Source organism: Rhineura floridana, chromosome 12, assembly GCF_030035675.1.
Source record: "Rhineura floridana isolate rRhiFlo1 chromosome 12, rRhiFlo1.hap2, whole genome shotgun sequence".
Taxonomy (NCBI): Eukaryota; Metazoa; Chordata; class Lepidosauria; order Squamata; family Rhineuridae; genus Rhineura; species Rhineura floridana.
Genome location: NC_084491.1, coordinates 3,078,773 through 3,102,730, shown reverse-complemented (window position 1 = coordinate 3,102,730; position 23,958 = coordinate 3,078,773). Strand labels below are relative to the sequence as shown.

General features: G+C 47.6%; 1 long non-coding RNA gene across 3 annotated transcripts; it reads left to right on the top strand.

The window, feature by feature from the left end:
- The first annotated feature begins 6,890 nt into the window (after window positions 1-6,890).
- LOC133368550 (uncharacterized) lies at window positions 6,891-12,167 on the top strand. Of its 3 annotated transcripts, none has more exons than XR_009758688.1 (3): window positions 6,891-6,924; window positions 7,168-7,412; window positions 11,596-12,167. It is a non-coding gene; the product is annotated as an uncharacterized LOC133368550 (long non-coding RNA). The 3 variants fall into 3 exon arrangements; XR_009758690.1 differs by having other exon boundaries at window positions 6,895-6,920; window positions 7,261-7,412; window positions 11,596-12,163; XR_009758689.1 differs by having other exon boundaries at window positions 6,898-6,924; window positions 7,200-7,412; window positions 11,596-12,165.
- Window positions 12,168-23,958: the final 11,791 nt, after the last annotated feature.

Genomic DNA, 23,958 nt, shown 5'->3' with positions numbered 1-23,958 from the left:
CAGCCAACATCTGTTCTGGATTTCCACAGATGTAGTGCCTGTGAAACTGAACCCTAGTCCGTCTCACTTTAGTGTGGTCCTTTCCCTTTGTCTTTGCTCGAAGCTTTTTGGGTCACAAGAACTCTCAAAAATGCAGGAAGAGAAGGCTTCCAATTTTCCCCATTTCCCCCCTCACGCTAATTGGCAAGTTAGAGGAACCCTGTGCCATCATGCATCTAGCATGACTTCTGCAATAATCTCCTGTATGTCCCCACCTTCCCTCCAATATGCCATGTTGTGAATTGGATAAACTCCATGGTTTCTTTCCTCTAATGCCAAGTAGTGCCAGTGCCTTTGCTACCCCTGAAAAAGAGACACCAAGTTCAAATCCTTTATTTGCATTAGCCACAAGCCATTGCAGTTGGGATATATAAAAACAATAAAGAGTAGATATACAATTTAATCAAACTATCCTAATAACATTCTAGCATTTATATAGGACGCTAACTGGTGAAATTGATATATCCAAAATCCATCATCGTAAGAGACATGGACAGGTGAAACCATCATCATCAACAACAAAAACTTAAGGTACCATTGAAGATCTTGTTCCAATGGCACCTGCTAAGAATTTTGCAGACATTTCTGTCACCCTCTGCTCTTGGTCTGCAACACGAAAAAATGCATAGACGTTAATAGAACACTCTGAGAAAGATGACAGCAGTGGAGTAATGAGCTCACTTCTCAAATCTCTATAGACAGAGCAGAATAACATTGCATGGGCTACTGTTTCAACACTACCATCTCCACATGGGCATACACGATTTTGCAGTGGCATTCTTTTAAAACGACCTTTTAATAGGGGTGAAGATAGAATGTTCAATCTTGTTCTAGGAGAACTTCTTCTATATTTAAGAATTATTCACTAATAGGCAAAAAACCTTGCGGTTTAAGAACGTACCTATAGCACAGATATTTCTATCAAACTTTCAAAAGCAGGGAAATTGGGCAGCTATAGTGAATGCACCAGGGGAGCAGGAGACCTGACCTCCTCTCTGAGATATTGTACTGCCCTACAGATTGGTCAAAATGCAAACACAATTTGGGTTGGTCTTTCACAGTCCAATCCACTTGCTGTGTAGCTTGCAAGAATTTGGTAACGTGCCTCTGAGCATATGATGCGTAAGAGAAATGGACAAACAAGTAAAACCATCAACTAAAAAAATAACTCAAGGTACCATTGTAGATCTTGTTTTAATGGCATCTGCTAAAAATTTTGCAGACATTTCTGTCACCCTCTGTCACCTTTTAAAATGCCCATTTAATATGGCTGACGGTAGTCTGTTCAATCTTGCTCTAGGAAAAGCTCTTCTACATTTAAGAATTATTAGATTTTGTAATTAGGGTGCCGGTGAATTCAGATGACTAAGCGGAAAACTGTTATACTATGGGCAGAACTTTCCTATAGGAGCCAAATTGCTTTGTTGTTCAATGTCATAGAGACACAGTTTAATTAGAACTCCTGCTTTGCTAGCCCCTAAGATTTCTGTGGTGATAAACCATAAGAGCAGAGCCTTAAGGAGACGCCAAGTATATCTGCGCTCTGCAGAAACATGGACCGGAAGAGGGCTGAGTTGGCAAACACCACACCCTCCACGCGAAACTTTGCGGTCATCCAGCAGTTGTTATAGCTCTGAAGCAGCAAGGACATGAATAATACTCAAAGCTAATTAATGACAACTCCGAGACTCCCAAAATGAAATAGAACACAAAATGTGTTTATGACGTAGTTCAAAATGAAAGGGAATGTTCTTGGAACACAATCTGCGAGACTTCCAGCGACCTGGGCTGTGGTTCCAAAGATGCTAATCAGTATGTTCTAAGCTGGATACATGCAAAGTTTGCACTTTGGGAAGGTGAATCAAAATGCCAAAGGTCTGAAAGAAAAGACATAAAAATGACTGCCACAAAAGGTCTTCTTAAAATCGTCATTCACCAACTCTTGTCTCCAGAATCTCTTCCTGTTATAGGTAAGTATAAGTGCTGGTTTTGGGGTACAAAGCCCTACACAGCTTGGGACCAGGTTACTTGAAAGGTCGTTGTGACGATCCCACCTTTGGCTCCACCTGTCAGGTTCCCACCTGCTTGTGGCTACCGCCTTTCACTAGGCACCACCTCAGGACACCACCAGTCAGGATCGTCGTTTTTATCTTTTCTCACTCTGCTCTAGCACAGATCTCTCAAGATCCCACTGCTAGGCAGCACCACCAGCCACTCCCTGTAAACAATACTGCTAGAGACTTCGCCTTAGTCTCCCTATGGCTTGTTACTTTGTGTCTGGGTGCCCTTGCTGTCCACAACCCCCCTGTATCTTTGTCTATAAAGCCTACAGTCCTGGGTTGCTCTGGATACTTGACGATGTTACAATATCTCCCTTCACCGCAGCCTCCATTAGATACAGTTTCCCTTCAGCCTTGGTAATTACTCTGCCCTCCCTTCTGGTCTGTATATCCCCAGCCAAGGATCAAGCTTTTGGTAAACCAATAAAAGTATTTATTTGATAACACTAGGAAATAACAAGATCAGCGGCGTCACTAGCAGGAGTGCGGGGAGGGGTGCGGACCTCCAGCACGCACCCTCCCAGGGGCATAGACGAGGTGGCTGGGCCTGCGTGTGTGCGTTCACGTGTGCGCGCTCGAGGCCAGCTACCCCTGTCCATGCCCCTGGGAGGGCGCGTGCCGGAGGGGCACCCAGCCGGAGAAGGCCTGGGAATGCCGGCGCGCCTCCCTCGCCCCGCTGATGCTGCTCCCGATCTCGCCTGCCCGCCTCCGAGGAGGGCGCAGCCTTGCCGCGCAACGGTGGGGGGCGGGGTGGCTGTGGGTATCACCCCCCTCAGGGTGTCACCCGGGTGCAGTCTGCACCTTCCGCACTCCAGTTGTGACGCCCCTGAACAAGATTACTTTAGGAATGTTTAACAAGTGTATGGTTTCATATAGTGTCACTCCTATGTTTCCAGTTATATATATCCTGTCCAAATAGCAGCCTAATAGAATCCGAACCTCCCGCAGAACTCTGTCAACTCAATCCCAACTGCCTCCCACTCCAACTCCTTTCCAGTCACTCTCCTCTCAACTTCCCACAAAACAGAACCCTGAACCAACTGTCATCCGTCGGGACTTAGACTCCAATGTTATAACAGTTGAATCAAATGAGGTATCTAGAATACAGCCTTGTCCTGATTTTTTGGATGGATTTCAGTTGGTGCAGCTTGAGGACGTTGACAAGGTGCTTGGACAGGTGCGTGCAACCACTTCTGTATTGGATCCTTGCCCTTCTTGGCGCATAAAAGCTAGCAGGGATGGAAGAGCCGGATGGGCCAGGGAAGTGATTAATGCCTCATTGCGAGAGGGAGTGTTCCCTGACTGCCTAAAAGAGGCGGTAGTGAGACCGCTCCTGAAGAAACTGTTGAGCAGAAAAAGTTACATTAAATTGATTTGATCACATAGGTTTATTTCCTGGTGACCTGACCTTTCACATTCCAGTGGCTCAGTGAATAAAAGCCGGTTTAAGCTGGAAACGTTCCTTCCTCCCTGTTTCTTGTATCATACCCAAAACCAATACCTCGCATATAGTTGCAAAGTGTATCTTGAAAGAAATGTTAAAGTTTCCCTAGTGCCTCATAAAACCTTGACATGCAAGTCTTTGAAATGCAAGCCTGGCATATTAAGGCTGTCACCATTCAAGGGGCGCCTGGTTGCAAATGGTGCCCCATCCCATGTCTATCTTTTGTCTCTGGCTACAGAGTGCTTATCTCAAGGACATGTAAATTATGCAGACCCAAGTCTGAAAGCATTTCCTATGTCCCTGCTAATGTTCCTCCCCTGCACTCCTTCACCTCCTTTTCTATGACGCTGCTCCCCAATATTGTAACCTCTGGGGTAAAGCTATATATTCTCTGTTTTATCAATAAACAGGGTTCCCATTCTGAAGGCTTTGAGCTGTAAGTAGTGGGACCCCTTTGCAAAGGATTTCTGTGTTGTTTTTAATTGATCTCTGGTAGTGGGTCTTTTTGCACTCAACTCCCGCACCCCTCCTGGGTGGATGTGAGCTGGGGTAGACAGAGACAGCTCGCGTGTCTGGTTTGGACCTAACAAAACCTTCCCTCGACCCAGAAAACTTTAACAATTATAGGCCGGTAGCAAATATCCCATTCCGGGGCAAGGTCCTGGAACGAGTGGTTGCGGATCAGCTCCAGACACTCTTGGATGAGACCGATTATCTGGATCCATTTCAATCGGGTTTCAGGCTCGGTTTTGGCACCGAGACAGCCTTGGTCGCCCTGTATGATGACCTTTGTCAGGAGAAAGACAGGGGGAGTGTAACTCTGTTGATTCTCCTTGATTTATCAGCGGCCTTTGATACCATCGACCATGGTATCCTTCTGGGGAGACTCGCCGATTTGGGAGTTGGAGGTACTGCTTGGCAGTGGTTCTCCTCCTACTTGGCGGGTCGCCTCCAGAAGGTAGTGCATGGGGAGTATTGCTCGGCACCCTGGATCCTCCAGTATGGAGTTCCGCAGCGGTCAGTTCTATCCCCTATGCTTTTTAACATCTACATGAAGCCACTGGGTATAGTCATCAGGAGTTTTGGAGTGTATTGTCACCAGTATGCTGATGACACACAACTCTACTTCTCCTTTTCATCTTTTTCAGGTGAGGCTGTTGATGTGCCTGGCGGCGACAATGGACTGGATGAGAGCTAACAAACTGAGGCTCAATCCAGACAAGACTAAAATGCTTTTAGTGGGTGGTTCTTCTGATCAGATGATGGATGTTCGACCTGTCCTGGATGGGGTTGCACTCCCCCTGAAGGAGCAGGTTCGTAGCTTGGGCGTTCTTTTCAAACCATCCTTGTCACTTGAGGCTCAGGTAGCCTCGGTGGCACGGAATGCTTTCTACCAACTTCGGTTGGTGGCCCAGCTACGCCCCTATCTGGACAGAGACAACCTTGCTTCAGTTGTACATGCTCTGGTAACCTCTAAATTAGATTACTGTAATGCGCTCTACGTGGGGCTGCCTTTGAAGACGGTTCGGAAACTGCAGCTCGTGCAAAATGCAGCGGCCAGATTGTTAACAGGGACCAGGCGGTCCGAACATATAACACCGATTCTGGCCCGCTTGCACTGGCTGCCTATATGTTTCCGGGCCCAATTCAAGGTGCTGGTTTTAACCTATAAAGCCTTACACGGCCTGGGACCACAATACCTGATGGAACGCCTCTCCCGATATGAACCTACCCGTACATTTCGTTCAACATCGAAGGCCCTCCTCCGGACGCCTACTCAGAGGGAAGCTCGGAGGGTAGCAACAAGAAAAAGGGCCTTCTCAGTGGTGGCCCCCGAACTATGGAACGATCTCCCCCTTGAAGTATGCCTGGCGCCAACGTTATTATCTTTTTGGCGCCAGGTTAAAACCTTCCTCTTCTCTCAGGCATTTTAATTTAATTATGTCACATTATAACATCTTCGTATTTTTATATTTAACACTTTTAGTATTTTTAATATATTAGTTTTTTAATATTTCGTATTTCTGTGTGTTTTGAATTATATATGTGGTTTTAATTGTATATTGATGTTTTATTCTGTTGTGAACCGCCCAGAGAGCTTCGGCTATGGGGCGGTACAGAAATTTAATAAATAAATACATTAATTAATAAATCCTCTCATTTATACCTTCAGCCACTCAAACGCTCAGCCAATCATCATACAGCATTCTCCAGCATTCTAACCCATGTACTCCCCCCTCTTACTCAATTCACTTACCATAGATCCCCATATAAACCCGCACTTACCAGATTTACAGCTTTTAACATAGAAGGACATCACAGCAGTCATCCTTCAAGATCCGCTCTTTCTTGAATGTTGTGATGCAGTTTTCCAACCAAGCAATGTTTACAAAAATGTCTATATGAGGAGGAAGTGTGCACCAGTGGGCTGCACCCTCCCTCCCTGAGTATATATGCACATTGTAGGCTTAGCAAGTCACCTGCTAGAAGGGTCTAAGCAGGACATTTTGGGGTAATACCTTGACTGGCCAAAGGGTCCCTCCTTTTTTCCTACTTCACACTGTTGGATGAATTAGATTGGCATATGGGAGTGGTGCAGTTTGGTTGCTCTTTGGGGCAGAGAGTCTGTGCCGGTGTGGCAGTTGGAGAGAGAAAAACAAAGTCTACTGAGGCATTGTTGGGTTAAAGCACCAGCAGATCCCTAATGGGAGCCCCTGAACACTGGTTCAGCAGGGCCTGGCGGGCCATTTTGGGTCCACGCTCAAGGCTCACCTAGCAAGGCAGGAAGTTCTTCTACATCTTTGGGTGGGGAGCCACAGTCAGCAGCTGTATCACATGCCCAGTGGCCTAGAGAGAGGTTTACCTTTCAGAATTAGCTAATTCACGCCTCATGGCCAGTTAATTTAGTTAATTTGGCCAACAGTTCCCGCAAGTTGTTATATTAATAAATGTAACCTTATCCAGAGTTTGCATCTCATGAGTCTTCTTTGTGGGTGTGTGTACAAATGCTGATCTTGTAGATGCCAGACACTCCACTCCAACGGCGCCAAGGTCAGCTTATTTTTTGTTATAAGCGTCCACAGCATTGATCAAGACAGGGGAAATCATACCAAACACCAATTAACAGAAACAGGATGTCTTCCCAAATGAGGCAACTTGTACTCCATGAAAGAAAACCTCTTGGGTGTGGTTCACAAGACTCCCCGCAAGTCACAAACAGTTTGCCGAAGATCCAGTGATTACAGCAAGGCTGCATTCAACAATTAGCTCTTTTTTGCTGACTCTGGACGCTGACGTTCTGAATGAAACAGTATAAAAGGAGCCCTGAGATATTACAATAGCATCTCTTGGTGTTCAGCTGCTCCTTTTCATCTGCCGTATGTATCCTTTTCAGCTAAATATCTAGTGAATTTGGTAACAGGTGCCTCTGAGCATACAGTGAGTGGTGGCAACATCTGCCATTTCCAAAGATGGAGAATTACATTTTTGTATGTTTGTTGGTGTTCTTACTTTGATTCTTCTCTGTGTTACTACTCTTTCTGCAGAGAATCTGTCCTAAAAAATTATTTCTCTCATTATTCATTGTAGAAATCTGTGTCAAATTTATTTTCCTTAATTTCAAAGCCCTTTTATTGCGATGTCATATGATGGTGAAGATAGCCTCTTTTGTTTCAAACTGAAAGTTATGCTCTATTTCTATTTTGGGCACATTAACAGTTGAATCTAAAACTGCACTTTGATGTAAAATCAGACGGATTACAATACGTTGATACTTCAGCAATGACTCTAGCTGTTGGAAAAAACAAACTTGGCCTGCACAAGATGCATGTTTCAGCCTGCTATGCTTCAACTACTCCACTTAAGGAAAGGTGGGCGTGTTCAATTAATTTTGCTAGAATATATTTCACCTCCCATTCTTTTATCTTGTGCAAACTGAGACACTCCTAATGTCCATTGGAAATTATTATACAGAACAGTCAGTGCCATTATTCCACAATTGTTTATGGAGCTTTTTTTTTAGTGTTGCAAAGTGTTGCTGTAGTTCACAGATTCACAGAAACAGAAGCAAAAGAGAATGCTTTACTATAGAAAACTTCACTAAAATTGCAAAGTAAATCAATCATATTTAAAGTGACTATCTGAACAAAGTGCCAGGTGCTCCTCTGTGGGGAGGGAGTTTGAGTATGCCCACAGAGGATATCCTCTCCTGGTCCACCACCACCCTGAGGGCCTCCTCTGCTGATCTTAACACCTGACAGAGTCTGTAGGGGAGAAGGTGGTCTTTTAGGTGGGCTTGTGTTGTGCTTCACGCTAAAGTGGATTTTTCTTCTGTCCAACTCAACACTTGACTTCTGTGGGCTGAAAGTTGTCTGGTCTGACCTGTGACAAAACCCTAATATCAAACGGGAACAGCTGCAGCACAAGGGGACTGAGGAAGACCTGCCCTGGGAGTGAGTATCTGGTATCTGGGTGCTTGCTACTAGCTCCTTTGGGCTGCTGTCTGTCCAGACAGCTGAAGTCCCTGGTAAGTGGTGCAAGGACTGGGACCCCCTGCCTGGCCCTTGCTCCAGAGAGAGGCTGCAGTTAATCTCGCAGCCCCTTGCAACAGCTGCTGGCTGGACCAGGTGGCATAAAAGCACAGCTGCCCTTCGGGAGCCCCTTCGGGAGTCCCGAGGGTGAGGGCGCTACCCCTCTTCTAATACTTTTTCTTGGTTTTTTTTATTTGTTTCCTGTTAAACCAGTCTAGAGGAGATTGGTGGTGGGGAGGGCGTATGGTGCATGTGTAGTTCCTGCACAGGGTGGGAGCCTGTGCAGTGAACTGAATGAGAGGAGAAAGTCACCAGATGCCTTCAGAGTGAGAGTCTGTAACTGGCAGAAGGCTGGCCCTACCTGGGTGTGAGGGGGAGTAGACGGGCCCTGTGTGAAAACGTTTGAATGGGTGTGACTGTTCCCAATCCTCGCAGAGGCCTACTGGGATAATTTGCTCTGGCAGGCTTTGTTGGTGGGCTTGTGTTGGGCCCATATTAGGTGTTTAGGAGGAGTCTTAGTACGGAGGAACATGGGTGATGCCACCCCAATTTCAGTGATTATGGGCAGAGGGAAATATAGCCATGGGGAGGTGGTGAATTACCCGAGAAGGCGAAGGCAAGGTTATCTGCACCTTGTTCCTTGCTGCCACTCCTCTCATGGTTTGGTTCCTCCTTGCTCATCTGCTGTGCCCACTGGCCTGTGTGTGTTGTTGTTTAACGCCAGATCTGTATATAATAAGACCACTCTCATCCATTATTTATTTATTTTATTTTATTCAATTTCTATACCGCCCACAGCCAACGGCTCTCTGGGCGGTGTACAACATAAATCCATGACTTGATTGTGGATGAAGGTGCCGATTTGGTGTGTATTACTGAGACCTGAGTGGGTGAGCTTGGAGGGGTTGATCTGACTCAGCTCTGCCCACCTGGATATTCGCTGCAGCACCAGCACATGCTGCAGGGACGGGGGGGAGGAGTTGCTGTGGTCTACAGAACTTCCATCTCTGTCACCAGGAAACCACTCTGTCTTGGAGCTGGCTGTGAGGGCCTGCACCTGGTGTCGGGCCGAGGAGACAGTAAACTAGGGTTGCTGCTGGTGTACCATCCACCCTGCTGCCCGGCAGCTTCTCTGACTGAGCTGGTGGAGGTCATCTCAGCTGTGGAGTTGGAGGAGCCCAGAACGATAGTCCTGGGTGATTTCAATGTCCATGCTGAGGCTGCCACTAGTGTTCCGGCTCGGACTTCATGGCCTCCATGATGACCATGGGGCGTCTCAACTTGTTACTAGCCCAACACATAGGGCAGGGCACACCCTCGACTTGGTTTTTGCTCCAGATGGAGGAAGGGGTGGTCTGGAGATAGCGGGGGTGGACGTCACCCCATTGTCATGGTTAGATCACTTCCTGGTGAAGTTTAGACTTATGGCTCCAATCCTTCCTTGCAGGGGTGGTGGACAGATTAAGATGGTCTGCCCCCGGAGCCTAATGGAATCCACTGGATTCCTGAATGCCCTGGGGGAGTTCCCAGTAGATAGAGCAGGTGACCCTGTTGAAGCCCTTGTCATGCTGTAGAACAGCGAGGCGCATCGGGCTCTCAACACGGTTGCCCCCGATCGCCCTCTCCGGCACTGTGGAGCCCAGCTTGCACCTTGGTACACCAGTGAGCTAAGGGCAATGAAACAGGCAACATCTGCTGCAACTTCTTGGGAACGGTTTCAGTTGATGCGGCCCGATGACGTGGACAAGGTGCTTGCAATGATGCGGCCAGCAGTGTGTCCTCTCGACCCTTGCCCTTCTTGGCTTATTAAAGCTTGCCGAGGGGGTCTGACCGAGTGGATCCAGGGTGTGGTCAACACATCATTGCGAGAGGGAGTGGTTCCAGCCACCTTGAAAGAGGCGGTGATTCAACCACTCCTGAAAAAGCCCACCCTGGACCCATTGGTATGCGACAACTACCGACTGGTTGCAAATGCCCCCTTCTTAGGGAAGGTGATTGAGAGGGATGTGGCGCAGCAACTGCAAATACTCTTGGATGAAACAGATTATCTTGACCCATCCCAGTCTGGGTTCAGGCCTGGCTATGGGACTAAATCGGCCTTGGTCGCCCTGATGGATGACCTTTATCGGGAAAATGACAGGGGGAGTGCGACCCTGTTGTTCTTACTTGATCTCTCATAGTCTTTTGGTACCATTGACCATGGTATCCTTCTGGGCTGACTTGGTGAGATGGGTATTGGAGGCACTGTTTGACAGTGGTTCTGATCCTATCTCCAGAGTCGTTCTCAGAGAATAGCATAGGGTGACTGTCTTTTGACCCCCTGGCAGCTGTGCTGTGGGGTGCCACAGGGCACCATCTTGTCCCCCATACTGTTTAACATCTATATGAAGCCCTTGGGAGCAGTCATCAGGAGCTTTGGGGCGAGGTGTCAGCAGTATGCTGATGATACCCAGCTCTATTTCTCCGTAACATCTGAATGGGGAGAGGCTGTGCAAGCCCTGGACTGCTGCCTGGACTCAGTGGTGTGCTGGATGAGGGCCAATAAACTGAGTCTGAATCCTAGCAATACGGAGACGCTGTGGGTTGGTGGTTCCCGAGTTTGGATAATTGGTCAGTTGCCTGCTTTGGATGGGGTCGTACTCCGTCTGAAAGAAGAGGTCCGTAGCCTGGGGGTGCTCCTGGATCCATCTTTGTCGCTAGAGGCCCAGGTGACCTCCGTGGCTAGGAGTGCCTTTTACCAGCTTCGGCTGGTTAGACAGCTGCGGCCGTTTCTGGACCGGGATAGCCTGACCACTGTTGTCCACGCACTGGTAACCTCTAGGCTGGATTACTGTAATGCGCTCTATGTGGGGCTGCCCTTGAGGTTGGTCCGGAAGCTGCAGCTGGTGCAAAATGCGGGGGCGAGACTGGTCACTGGAGCAGGGTATCACCAACATGTCACCCCGCTGCTGAAAGAATTGCGCTGGCTGCCCATTTGCTACCGGCCAAGTTCAAGGTTCTAGTTTTGGGGTACAAAGCCCTATACAGCTCGGGACCAGGATACCTGAAAGACCGTCTTACCCCTTATATGCCCAGTCAATCACTGCGCTCTGCAGGTGAGGCCTCCTGCAGATACCATCTTATCAGGAGGTCCGTTCTGCACAATAGAGGGAACGGACCTTTAGTGTGGCAGCACCTACCCTGTGGAATTCTCTCCCTTTGAATATCAGGCAGGTGCCAGTCTGCATCTGTGTCAGAATTGTTTAATATGTTTTTTAATAATGTTTTCAACCCTTTTTAAAGGTTGTTTTTAAATGTTTTTAATGCTGTTTTGTTTTCATGTATTTTAAGACCTGTTTTTATGATGTTTTGGAGTGTTTTGATGCTTTGTTTGCCGCCCTGGGCTCCTGCTGGGAGGAAGGGCGGGATACAGATTGAATAAATAGATAAAAAAATAAATAAATATGTTATATAGTGAGGTTTTTTAAAACAAATATCATGAGCGTGGCCTGCCTTCACTCCTCTTCTGCATGTCTTCTTCTAGACTACCTTCCAGTAATTCCAACATGGCCATCTATTCAGTGCGAATATACACCATCCGACCCGGCCATTTCGAGGGCCCTCCCATCGTCTTCGGACCCATGACCGGGAGACCACCCTTCCTGCAAGAAGTCTACATCATCCCAGCCGGACCCACCCTTCCTGATAGCTAACTATTCAATCCATGCTCAGAGCTTGGAAGTAACTAGTTACAAGTAATGAATTACTTGTAATTTATTACTTTTTTGAGTAACAAGTGCGTAACTTCATTACATTTTGCTGGTAATAGAATGAGTAGTAACTTCATTACTTTTGAGGAGTAATGGTAATGTTTCCAGCATTACTTTTGCGCATTACTTGGGGGGGGAGCAGGGGAAGTCTTCTGCTCCTCTGATTTGTGAATAAAAACCATGTGCTTCAAATTGGGCTTCTGTGCAGCATTGTTCTTCCTTCATGCTCTGTGGGTGCTTAGGAGGCGATGAGGGAAGAGGTGGAGAGCGAGACTGGGTGGAGAAAACAATTGTTTAAAAATGGACAGGAGTGGCAGGAGAAAAGAGCTGGAGGCAATATATATATACAAAAAATATGTGTGTTGGGGTATCATCATTGCTGGGGGTGGGGTGAGGGGATGTGAGATTCTGTTATGCCATTCTGTTAATCTTATGGGGGGAAATTCTACTACCCTCTGTGTGTGTGCTTATTTTTAATGTTGTTTTAGGCTACTTAGATGTGCAGCAGCCAAGGCCAGCACCTTGTAGGGATTTAAAAAGAAAAGTAACTGAAATGTAATTGTAGTGATTACTTTTGAGTAAAAGTAAAGTAATCAGTTACTTTCGGAGCAATTGTAATTGTAATGGTAATTACTCCTTTTGGGGGGCCATGTAACTGTAACTGTAATTTATTACTTTTTAAAACTAATCTTCCAAGCTCTGTCCATGCTACTTCTTCCCACGTAGAGCTCTCTTGCCATTTCATGGCCAGCCCTGCTGATGGAGAAAAGTGGATTTTTTCTATATTCACACATATAAAAATAGGTTATTATATTAGAAGGGTTGGGTTTATATAATAAAATCACAAGGAACTAAAAGAATTAAGTGAAAGGCCACAGGTCGTGGGATCATAGGACCACATCCACGTCTGCCTGCCTTCAGCAATGTGGTAGCCTCAGGTGCCCTTAGACCGTAACCTGGGAAGCCAAGGCGATGCCCTCCAGATGGCATTGGACTACTATGCCCAGCATCCCTGACAGTTGCTGGCACAGCTTTTGGGGTTTGGGGCAACTTTGCTGAGGGATGTTTGTCAGGGGCTGAGCTCAGAGTAGGGATGCAATCATCAGTATATTTTGGTTCTCTTCATTTCTCTCCATATCTCATTGTTTGGAAATTCGGTTCTACATATTTCTGCCACAATTTGTGGGGTTTTTTCTTTTTAAAAAATCCTCATGAAAATTCTTCACCATTGTAGTGCAAATGTATCCTAATATATACATTTTAGTATGTCCTCTTGACTAAGGTACACATTTTCTGCAAGCAATTTATCCTAATATGATGCATGTTTGTATGTCAGCTTCACCAATATTTTCACTTTGGGCACATTTCCCCTAATACATGCATTTCTGTAAACATTACTCGGTTGGAGAAGTGCATTGCAAAATTCAGATAAGTGTGAATTTCAAAGGATGGCTGCGTTTCAGTTCTAATGTTGTATCAGAAAGTTTGATCAATTCATCTTGAAAGGCAATCTGAATCGAATTTCTCCCCCAGACCAAGCCAAGAGGCATTCTTGGGCAAAGTAAGAGGGTGGCTGCATTGCCTAGCACACCTCCTCTCAAAGCCCGCTCAAACCTGCCACCAACCCCCTCCCCACATATGAGTTTTCAGCCCCACTGGGAAGGTGGCAGATCACAGCTTTGGGGTACAAGTAATCTGGTGCCACACAGACTATAAAGACAAATGGCAGGTCAGTCAAAATTGACTTTATTTGTGAATCTAAAGATTAGAAAATACAATATATCTATAACAACAGCAAAAGTGCTCAAGGAACACACACACACACACACACAGAGAGAGAGAGAGAGAGAAACAGGGCTCCCTCCCTTGCTGTCCTGCCTCTTTCAAAAAGCGTTTGACAAGGTACCTCACCAAAGACTTCTGAGGAAGCTTAGCAGTCATGGAATAAGAGAAGAGGTCCTCTTGTGGATAAGGAATTGGTTAAGAAGCAGAAAGCAGAGAGTAGGAATAAACGGACAGTTCTCCCAATGGAGGGCTGTAGAAAGTGGAGTCCCTCAAGGATCGGTATTGGGACCTGTACTTTTCAACTTGTTCATTAATGACCTAGAATTAGGATTGAGCAGTGAAGTGGCCAAGTTTGCTGACGACACTAAATTGTTCAGGGTTGTTAAACCAAAAAGGGATTGTGAAGAGCTCCAAAAAGATCTCTCCAAACTGAGTGAATGGGTGGAAAAATGGCAAATGCAATTCAATATAAACAAGTGTAAAATTATGCATATGGGAGCAAAAAATCTGAATTTCACATATATGCTCATGGGGTCTGAACTGGCGGTGACTGACCAGGAGAGAGACCTCGGGGTTGTAGTGGACAGCACGATGAAAATGTCGACCCAGTGTGCAGCAGCTGTGAAAAAGGCAAATTCCATGCTAGCGATAATTAGGAAAGGTATTGAAAATAAAACAGCCAATATCATAATGCCGTTGTATAAATCTATGGTGCGGCCACATTTGGAATACTGTGTACAGTTCTGGTCGCCTCATCTCAAAAAGGATATTCTAGAGTTGGAAAAGGTTCAGAAGAGGGCAACCAGAATGATCAAGGGGATGGAGCGACTCCCTTACGAGGAAAGGTTGCAGCATTTGGGGCTTTTTAGTTTAGAGAAAAGGCGGGTCAGAGGAGACATGATAGAAGTGTATAAAATTATGCATGGCATTGAGAACGTGGATAGAAAAAAGTTCTTCTCCCTCTCTCATAATACTAGAACTTGTGGACATTCAAAGAAGCTGAATGTTGGAAGATTCAGGACAAACAAAAGGAAGTACTTCTTTACTCAGCGCATAGTTAAACTATGGAATTTGCTCCCACAAGATGCAGTAATGGCCACCAGCTTGGACGGCTTTAAAAGAAGATTAGACAAATTCATGGAGGACAGGGCTATCAATGGCTACTAGCCGTGATGGCTGTGCTGTGCCACCCTAGTCAGAGGCAGCATGCTTCTGAAAACCAGTTGCCGGAAGCCTCAGGAGGGGAGAGTGTTCTTGCACTCGGGTCCTGCTTGCGGGCTTCCCCCAGGCACCTGGTTGGCCACTGTGAGAACAGGATGCTGGACTAGATGGGCCACTGGCCTGATCCAGCAGGCTCTTCTTATGTTCTTGTGTTCTCTTATTCCAAATCTTCGATCTGCGGCTCTTCTGGGTGGGGAAGAAAGGAACAGAAGTTGGTCTTCCTTGTGGCTGCTTTATTTGACTTTGCATGGTCCAGACTCCATCCCTGGCATACTTAGGCAACTGATGGAGGTCCCATGCCTGGCTGGCCCAATGGGGCTGCCACCCCCCCATCCTCACCACCCTTCTGGCATCATTTGGCCCCCTCCTGCTGCAGTCATCAGTCTTCACCACTGAGCGAGCAGCTGGCAACTGCCACTTAGTTCTGTCCCCCACCCCACCCCACCCCACCCCACTTGTTTCACCTTGGGGCAGGAGGGCTGGGATTTCAAGAGCCTACAACTTGAGAGATCAGCTGGTGTGACAGCTCAGAGGCCCCCTCATGCCCCGATGAGGCTACAGACAATGCCTTTGTGTGGGAAGTGAGGCCTGTGGGTTGGCTCTCTGCTTCCAGGATGGACATCTTACCTTCATTGGTTTAGAGGCACAGCCAGGACAGCTCAGGAAGGCCGATTCTTCTCACGGACTCCAGCTGTAGAGCTGTAGATCCCAGCTGCATCAGGTCCCAAAAATTAAAGCGCGGGTAACCCAAAGCAGGACTAACTGAGCTCCAGCTTGCCAGAGAAAGCCTCTGTGGGTGCTGTTACCTAGTGGGCAGAGGATGATGGACAGCACCACAGGGGACACCCTCTTCCATCTGCGGTTCTGCAATGAAAGAGGAGGAACAGATATGAGGAAGGGTTTGCTCCTCACATGCGTTATTCTACCCTCTTCCTGCCCATCCTCCCGCTGCAACTGTCCAGTCTACCCCCTTTGTGCCAAACCCTCTCAACCCTCTCCCTGGCTCCATCCCTTCCCTCCTTTCGCTCCTCCTCGGACCCTTCACTGGGTGGGACCTTGCCCTCCCCTGGCTGAGCTTGAGGAGGTCCCCTCTGCTCCCCCCTGCCTCCCTGCCACCTTCCCTCCCTCAAAGGCCTTCCCTTGGGCTGGGCATCCAACTCCTCTTCCGCCATTACACAGCTGGCACCCTCCTCCTCCCTCCTCCCCACTTTTCCTCTCTTTCATGTGTCCTGTTATTCTGCATCGTAAGGCGGGAGGCATGTAAAATGGTGCGTGGAGTGGACACGGAGAGCTGTTTCTCCCCCCCCATAATGCTAGAACCCGGTGGGGTCTTCCAGGGAACCAGAAGGGCGGGAGATTCAGGACACACAAGAGGAAGGACTCAAGGACAGAACTCCCTGCCACTAGATGTGTTGATGGGGGCTGCTGGAGAAGAGGACTATGAAATGATGGAGGAGACTTCCAGCTAAGGTGGCCATATATTCCACCCAAAAGAAGAGACATTGTGCCTCTACATAGGAGCAGTTGTTGGGAATCCCAAGTGCGAGAGGGCTCCTATTGTGGGTTTTGTCCCTGCGGCCTCCGGTTGACCATTGTGGGAACAGACTGCCGGGCTAGATGGGCCTTTGGCCTGATCTAGCAGGGCTCTCTGTATGTGGAAAACCTGAGCCCCAGGTGGCCATCATCGCAGACGCTGCCACGCCATCCTCACCTCCCCCCAAAAAGGGACACCTGCTCACCTGGCCTGGCGTCGTGGAGAGGGACCACTCGCTTCCTCCTCCATGTGAAGCAGGGGCACACCTTGGAGGGGAAGTCTCTGTGACGTCCCTCCCTGGTTCTCCCTGTCAGTTTCCCACCTGCTTGTGGCTACTGCCTTTCACTAGGCACCACCAGGGACACCACCAGTCAGGACCGTCCTTTATATGGTTTCTCACTCCGCTCTATTTATTTATTTATTTATTTATTTATTTATTAAATTTATATACCGCCCGACTAGCAATAGCTCTCTGGGTGGTGAACATAAAACAGCATAAAAATACAATAAATAACAAAACAATACTAAAATACAAGCAACAATCCAACACAATAAACATTTTTAAAATTAAATCAGTGTAACTTAAAATGCTTCAGAGAATAGGAAGGTTTTGACCTGGCGCCGGAAGGAGAGCAGAGTCGGCGCCAGGCGTACTTCCTCGGGGAGACTGTTCCATAGTTCGGGGGCCACCACTGAGAAGGCCCTAGATCTTGTCATCACCCTCCGGGCCTCCCTGTGAGTTGGAACCCGGAGGAGGGCCTTCGTAGCAGAACGTAGTGCACGGGCCGGTTCATATCGGAAGAGGCGTTCCGCAAGGTATCGTGGTCCCGCACCGTATAAGGCTTTATAGGTTAATACCAACACTTTGAATCTAGCCCGGAAACATATTGGCAACCAGTGCAAGCTGGCCAGAACAGGTGTTATATGCTCGGACCGCTTGGTCCTTGTCAGCAATCTGGCCGCCGCATTTTGCACTAGTTGTAGCTTCCGAACTGTCTTCAAAGGAAGCCCTACGTAAAGCGCATTACAGTAATCCAAACGTGAGGTTACCAGAGCATGTACCACTGATGTAAGGTCCTCTTTACTCAAATAGGGACGTAGCTGGGCTACCAACCGAAGTTGGTAAAACGCATTCCTAACCACCGAGGCTACTTGAGCCTCAAGTGAGAGGGAAGAGTCTAAAAAGACTCCCAGACTACGAACCCGGTCCTTTAGGGGGAGTGTAACCCCGTCCAGGACAGGGTATATATCCACCATCCGATCAGAGAACCCGTCCACCAACAGCATCTCAGTCTTGTCTGGATTGAGCTTCAGTTTGTTAACTCTCATCCAGTCCATTGTCGAGGCCAGGCAACGGTTCAGCAAATCGACAGCCTCACCTGAAGAAGATGAAAAGGAGAAGTAGAGCTGCGTGTCATCAGCATACTGATGACAACGCACTCCAAAACTCCAGATGACCTCTCCCAACGGCTTCATGTAGATATTAAAAAGCAGGGGGGACAAAACTGACCCCTGCGGGACCCCATATTGGAGAGCCCGCGGTGTCGAGCAATGTTCCCCAAGCACTACCTTCTGGAGACGACCCGCCAAGTAGGAGCGGAACCACTGCCAAGCAGTACCTCCAACTCCCAACTCCGCGAGCCTCTCCAGAAGGATACCATGGTCGATGGTATCAAAAGCCGCTGAGAGATCAAGGAGAATCAACAGAGTTACACTCCCTCTGTCTTTTTCCCGACATAGGTCATCGTACAGGGCGACCAAGGCTGTCTCAGTGCCAAAACCGGGCCTAAAACCCGATTGAAATGGATCTAGATAATCAGTTTCATCCAATAGCGCCTGGAGCTGGCCAGCAACCACCCGTTCCAAGACCTTGCCCAGGAATGGAACAGTCGCCACTGGCCTGTAGCTGTTAAAATTGTCTGGGTCCAAGGAAGGCTTTTTCAGGAGTGGTCTCACCACTGCCTCTTTCAGACAGCCCGGGACCACTCCCTCTCATAAAGAGGCATTTATCACTTCCTTGGCCCAGCTACCTGTTCCATTCCTACTAGTTTTTATCAGCCAGGAGGGGCAAGGATCCAGTACCGAAGTGGTTGCACGTACCTGTCCAAGCACCTTGTCCACGTCCTCGAGTTGAACCAACTGAAGCTCATCCAACAAAACAGGACAAGACTGTGCTCTGGACATCTCACTAGGATCTACTGCTATAACTTGAGAGTCTAGGTCCTGGCGGATACATGAGATCTTATTCTGGAAGTGATCGGCAAACTGATTACAGCGGGCCTCCGATGATTGCACCGTGTCCGGAGGGTTTGAATGGAGAAGCCCCCGGACAACTCGAAAGAGCTCCGCTGGGCGGCAAAAAGATGATTTAATAGTGGCAGCAAAATGATGTTTTTTAGCTGCCTTCACTGCTCCTACATAGAGCTTAGTCGAAGCACTAACCAGCGCATAATTGTATCCTTCGGGAGTTCGTCTCCATTTCCGCTCAAGCCTCCTCCTATCTTGCTTCATCGCTCTCAGCTCCGGAGTATACCACGGAGCTGTATGAGCTCTACACAGGAGAGGGCGTGCAGGAGCGATCGTGTTTACAGCCCGGGTCATCTCCGTATTCCACAGAGCGACCAGGGCTTCAGCAGGAGCGCCAGTCCTATCAGCCGGAAAATCCCCCAGAGCCCTTTGAAAACCTTCAGGATCCATTAGTCTCCGGGGGCGGACCATTTTAATAAGTCCCCCACCATTGCAGAGAGAAGAGGGCTCACTAGATCTCACTAGATCCCACTGCTAGGCAGCACCACCAGTCACTTCCTGTAACCAATACTCCCAGAGACCTTGCCTCAGTCTCTCTATAGCTTGTTACTTTGTGACTGTGTGCCTATGCTGTTCCCAACCCCCTTGTATCTTTAAATATAAAGCATACAACTCTGAGTTGCTCTGGATAATTGACTTGTTACAGTATCTCCCTTCACCGCTGCCACCATTAGATACTGTTTCTGTTCAGCCTTGGTAATTACCTAGCCCTCCCTTCTGGTCTGTATATTCCCCAGCCAAGGATCAGGCCTTTGGTAAACCAAATAAGTATTTATTTACTAACAACAGGAAATAACAAGATTACTTAAGGAAAGTTTCACAAGCGTATGGTTTCATATATGGTCACTCTTTATGTTTCTGTTCATATATATATATATTTATTTTATTTTATTTTATTAGATTTATATACCGCCCGACTAGCATTAGCTCTCTGGGCGGTGAACAACAGAATATAAAAATACAAAACATCTCAGATCTCATAATAAATACAGCATAAACATATATAAAACAAGAAATCAAAAACAATTACAACAAAATTTAAAACTAAAATGAGTTACATATTAAAACGCCATAGCAAAGAGGCAAGTCTTAACCTGGCGCCGAAAGGAGAGCAATGTCGGCGCCATACGCACCTCTTTGGGGAGACAGTTCCACAGTTCGGGGGCCACCACTGAGAAGGCCCTAGATCTTGTCACCGTCGTCCGAGCCTCCCTATGAGACGGAACTCAGAGGAGGGCCTTCGATGTGGAGCGTAGTGTACGAGCAGGTTCATATCGGGAGAGGCGTTCCGATAGGTATCGTGGTCCCGTGCTGTATAGGGCTTTATAGGTCAAAACCAACACTTTGAATCTAGCCCGGAAGGATATTGGCAGGCAGTGCAAGCGAGCCAGAACAGGTGTTATGTGTTCCGACCGCCTGGTCCCCGTTATTAATCTGGCTGCCGCATTTTAGACAAGCTGTAGTTTCCGAACTGTCTTCAAAGGCAGCCCTACGTAGAGCGCATTGCAGTAGTCCAGTCGTGAGGTTACCAGAGCATGTACGACTGATGTTAGGTCCTCCCTGCTCAGATAGGGACGTAGCTGGGCTACCAGCCGAAGCTGGTAGAAAGCATTCCGTGCCACCGATGCCACTTGGGCCTCAAGTGACAGGGAAGCATCTAAAAGAACCCCCAGACTATGAACCCGGTCCTTTAGGGGGAGTGTAACCCCATCCAGGACAGGGTGTATATCCACCATTCGATCCGGGAAACCGTTCACCAGGAGCATCTCAGTCTTGTCTGGATTGAGCCTCAGTTTGTTAGCTCTCATCCAGTCCATTATCGCAGTCAGGCAATGGTTCAGCACATCGACAGCCTCACCTGAGGAAGATGAAAAGGAGAAATAGAGCTGCGTGTCATCAGCGTACTGGTGGCAACACACTCCATAGCTCCTGATGACTGCACTCAACGGCTTCATATAGATGTTGAAAAGCATGGGAGACAGAACCGAACCCTGCGGGACTCCACATTGCAGAGCCCACGGTGTCGAGCAATGTTCCCCAAGCACAACCCTCTGGAGACGACCCGCTAAGTAGGAGCGGAACCACTGCCAGACAGTACCCCCGACTCCCAACTCCGCAAGCCTCTCCAGAAGGATACCATGGTCGATGGTATCAAAAGCCGCTGAGAGATCAAGGAGGATCAACAGAGTTACACTCCCTCCGTCCCTCTCCCGACAAAGGTCATCATACAGGGCGACCAAGGCTGTCTCAGTGCCAAAACCGGGCCTAAACCCCGATTGAAACGGATCTAGATAATCAGTTTCATCCAATAGCACCTGGAGCTGGCCAGCAACCACTCGTTCCAAGATCTTGCCCAGGAATGGAACATTTGCTACTGGTCTGTAGCTGTTGAATTTTCCGGGTCCAAGGAAGGTTTTTTCAGGAGTGGTCTTACTGCTGCCTCCTTCAGACTCTTTAAATATCAGCCAAATACAATCCAAACTTCCCTCAGAACTCTGCCAGCCAACCCTCACCAAATGACCTCACTCCAACCAACTCAACAACTTCTCCCCCCATCACTCACAAACCTCCATTTATACCTTCAGCCAGCCAGCCACTCAGCCAATCATCATCCAGCATACTTCCGCTTCTCACCTATGTACTCCCCCTTTCTCTCTCAGTCAATTACCATACATCACCAAATGGACCCGCACTTACCATATTTACAGATGCTTAACCTACAGGAACATCACATTCCCCCCCCTTTAAATAACAGCAGAGTATTTCTCCTGTACCCAGGACTAATATGTCATGTTTATATACAAGTGTCCATCACTTTGGGGTATAGTGTCATTTATATGTTACATCTTGCTCACTTGATTGTAGTATCCACCATCTGCCTCGAAAGTCTGAGAGTCCGGAGATTAAGGGGTGCTAGCCGGAGGGCCCCCCAAACACCGGAGACTCTGGCCAAAAACTGGAGACCTGGTAACTCTATGGGGTAGTGCTGCAATATTCCACAACAATTGCTTAGCAGAGGTCCTCCTCACCTTTGCAGACTTCTTGCTAGCAGCCCTTTCCATAGCCTCCAACCTCACCAGAATACTTCTAATGTCAGGGGCACCCTCCCCCTCTGAAGCAGAATCCTCTGCCACCGACTGCCTGTCAGGAACTTTAGCAGGCTGCTTCGGGGCTTTACCTTTTCCCTTTTTACCCCCAACACTCTTTCTTGGTGCCATGCTAACTGATCCTAACCCAACTCTACCACCCAAATGGCTTAAATAACCGTGTTGGTTGGCAACCTCTACCCCTTATCAGGGTTACCATCCCCAGCAGGATGGGATCCTTACAGTTAAGGCCAAACTGCAAGGTGAGCGTTAACTAGTTTCTCACCTCTTAGGTAATGGCCCACTCTTCCAAACCCTTCTATCCCACAGCACCTCTCAAGCAGGCCTCACTTAAGCCTCCTGCCCTACCCAAGCCTTCTCTCCCCCAACAGCACCCCTTAAGCTCCTCGCTCCTCCACAGAACCTCCTCCCCCCAGGCTCCAAACCCTAGGGGCTAGGCCCCACTGCTCCGCTCCTCGTCGCTGTCCCGTCCAAGCTGCTGCGAGGAGCAGAATTCTAGCACCAAAACCCATATAATCATCAGCTGTTAACCCATTTTGTGCAGCTCAAGTACCATTTTGTTCCATTCCTGTGATGATCATGTTCCCACTCAACGAAGGGGCCAGTTCATCCAGCACGCAGCATAGGACCTGTCACCAGAGGAGATGTGGGCTTGTTCCGGGATTGTAAAGAAATGAGTTTGGTTGCATCAGTGGTGGCAAATGAATTTCAGATGAAGGACGAGGAAAGTTAGGGTCTGAAAACCCACCATATCTCTGGTCAGGGTTGTTGCTCAGGAGGAATGGGTATTTGCCAACTTCCGAAATTGATAAGAGGATTCCATCAGACAGGGGAGGAAGATAGTCTGCTGGGAAGTTATAAGGATTACGAAGAAAATTATGGGGCCGTCTCCATGGAATTGGGTGGAGCACTGACATCACTCTGATGTTGATAGATGATGTTCCAGTCCAGAAGGAATCTGGAGAAGGAGTGGAATCATTTACGCTGGTGAACGTTGCTGTGCACTTGAATACTAGTTTACTTATTTATGTGAATGAGCATTCATCAACACAGAGAGAGCTGTCCTGCTCTCTGATGTTGAACCAAACACATGATACTGTGGGGGAAACCCACATGCACAACTCAGATTCACAAGGGGCTTGGTTCAAACTTCTTCTGTTTGGGAATCATTATTATTATTATTTTACCTGTTGTGCTCAGCAAACATTCATTTAAGATGATCTTGGAAAAGTAAATGTTATTTCTTCATACGCTTTGTGGCAACCTCAACTGAGTCTATGACAATCGGCATTCTAACTTTAATGCTTTGGGATTGATCCCTAGTTGCAGAATGTTCCAAAAGGAACAACCATTGAAGGTAGATCCTCTACTACAACAGAATTTCAAAGCGCTTTGATCTATTGAGAGCCAGTTTACAGAATACTAGAGGGAATCTCTTTCTAGAAAGGGTTATGCCTCAGTCCAATTTCAACCACAACCCTGAGAGGTTCCTTGAAATTGAGGGGTGATAACTGGACCAAGCTCAGCTCAGGTCTTAATATCTGAGGAGGGACAGTTCAACCCAGATTGTTAATCCTTTTGAAAAGGATGCTGGAATTTTACGTTGCCTTCATGAAGGCAAATGAAGCAAAAGGGTGCATAACTGTAAGGAGAAAGTTGGAAGGAGAATTGAAAAGAGCCTTGAGCAGGTAGGTGTAGGTACGAGTGTCAGAGGTGCTGAGCAATATTTGATCAGATCAAGTCTGGTTTGTCCTGGTGAAGAGCGTCAGCATTTCTGACACCTAAACCCATGCAATCGTCACCCATTATTCATTTTGTGCAATTTGGGTACCATTTTGTCCCATTCCTGCGTGGATCACATTGCCATTCCAAGAGGGACCATCTCATCCTGCACTCGGCATGGGAGCTGTCACCAGAGGGGATGAGAGTTTGTTCTGGGACTGTAAAGGAATGAGTTTGGTTGCATCAGTGATGACAACTGACCATTAGCTAAAGGATGAAAAAGGCCAAAAGCAGAGACCTCCCCCCTTGTGATTCCCAGCAACTGGTATTCAGAGGCTCACTGCATCTGCAGGTGGACACAGAGCATAGCCTCTGTGGCTAGTAGCCACAATGAACTGGCTTAAACCCATCCAAGTTGGTAGCCATCACCACCTCCTGTTTTTTTAAAAAAACCATTTGAC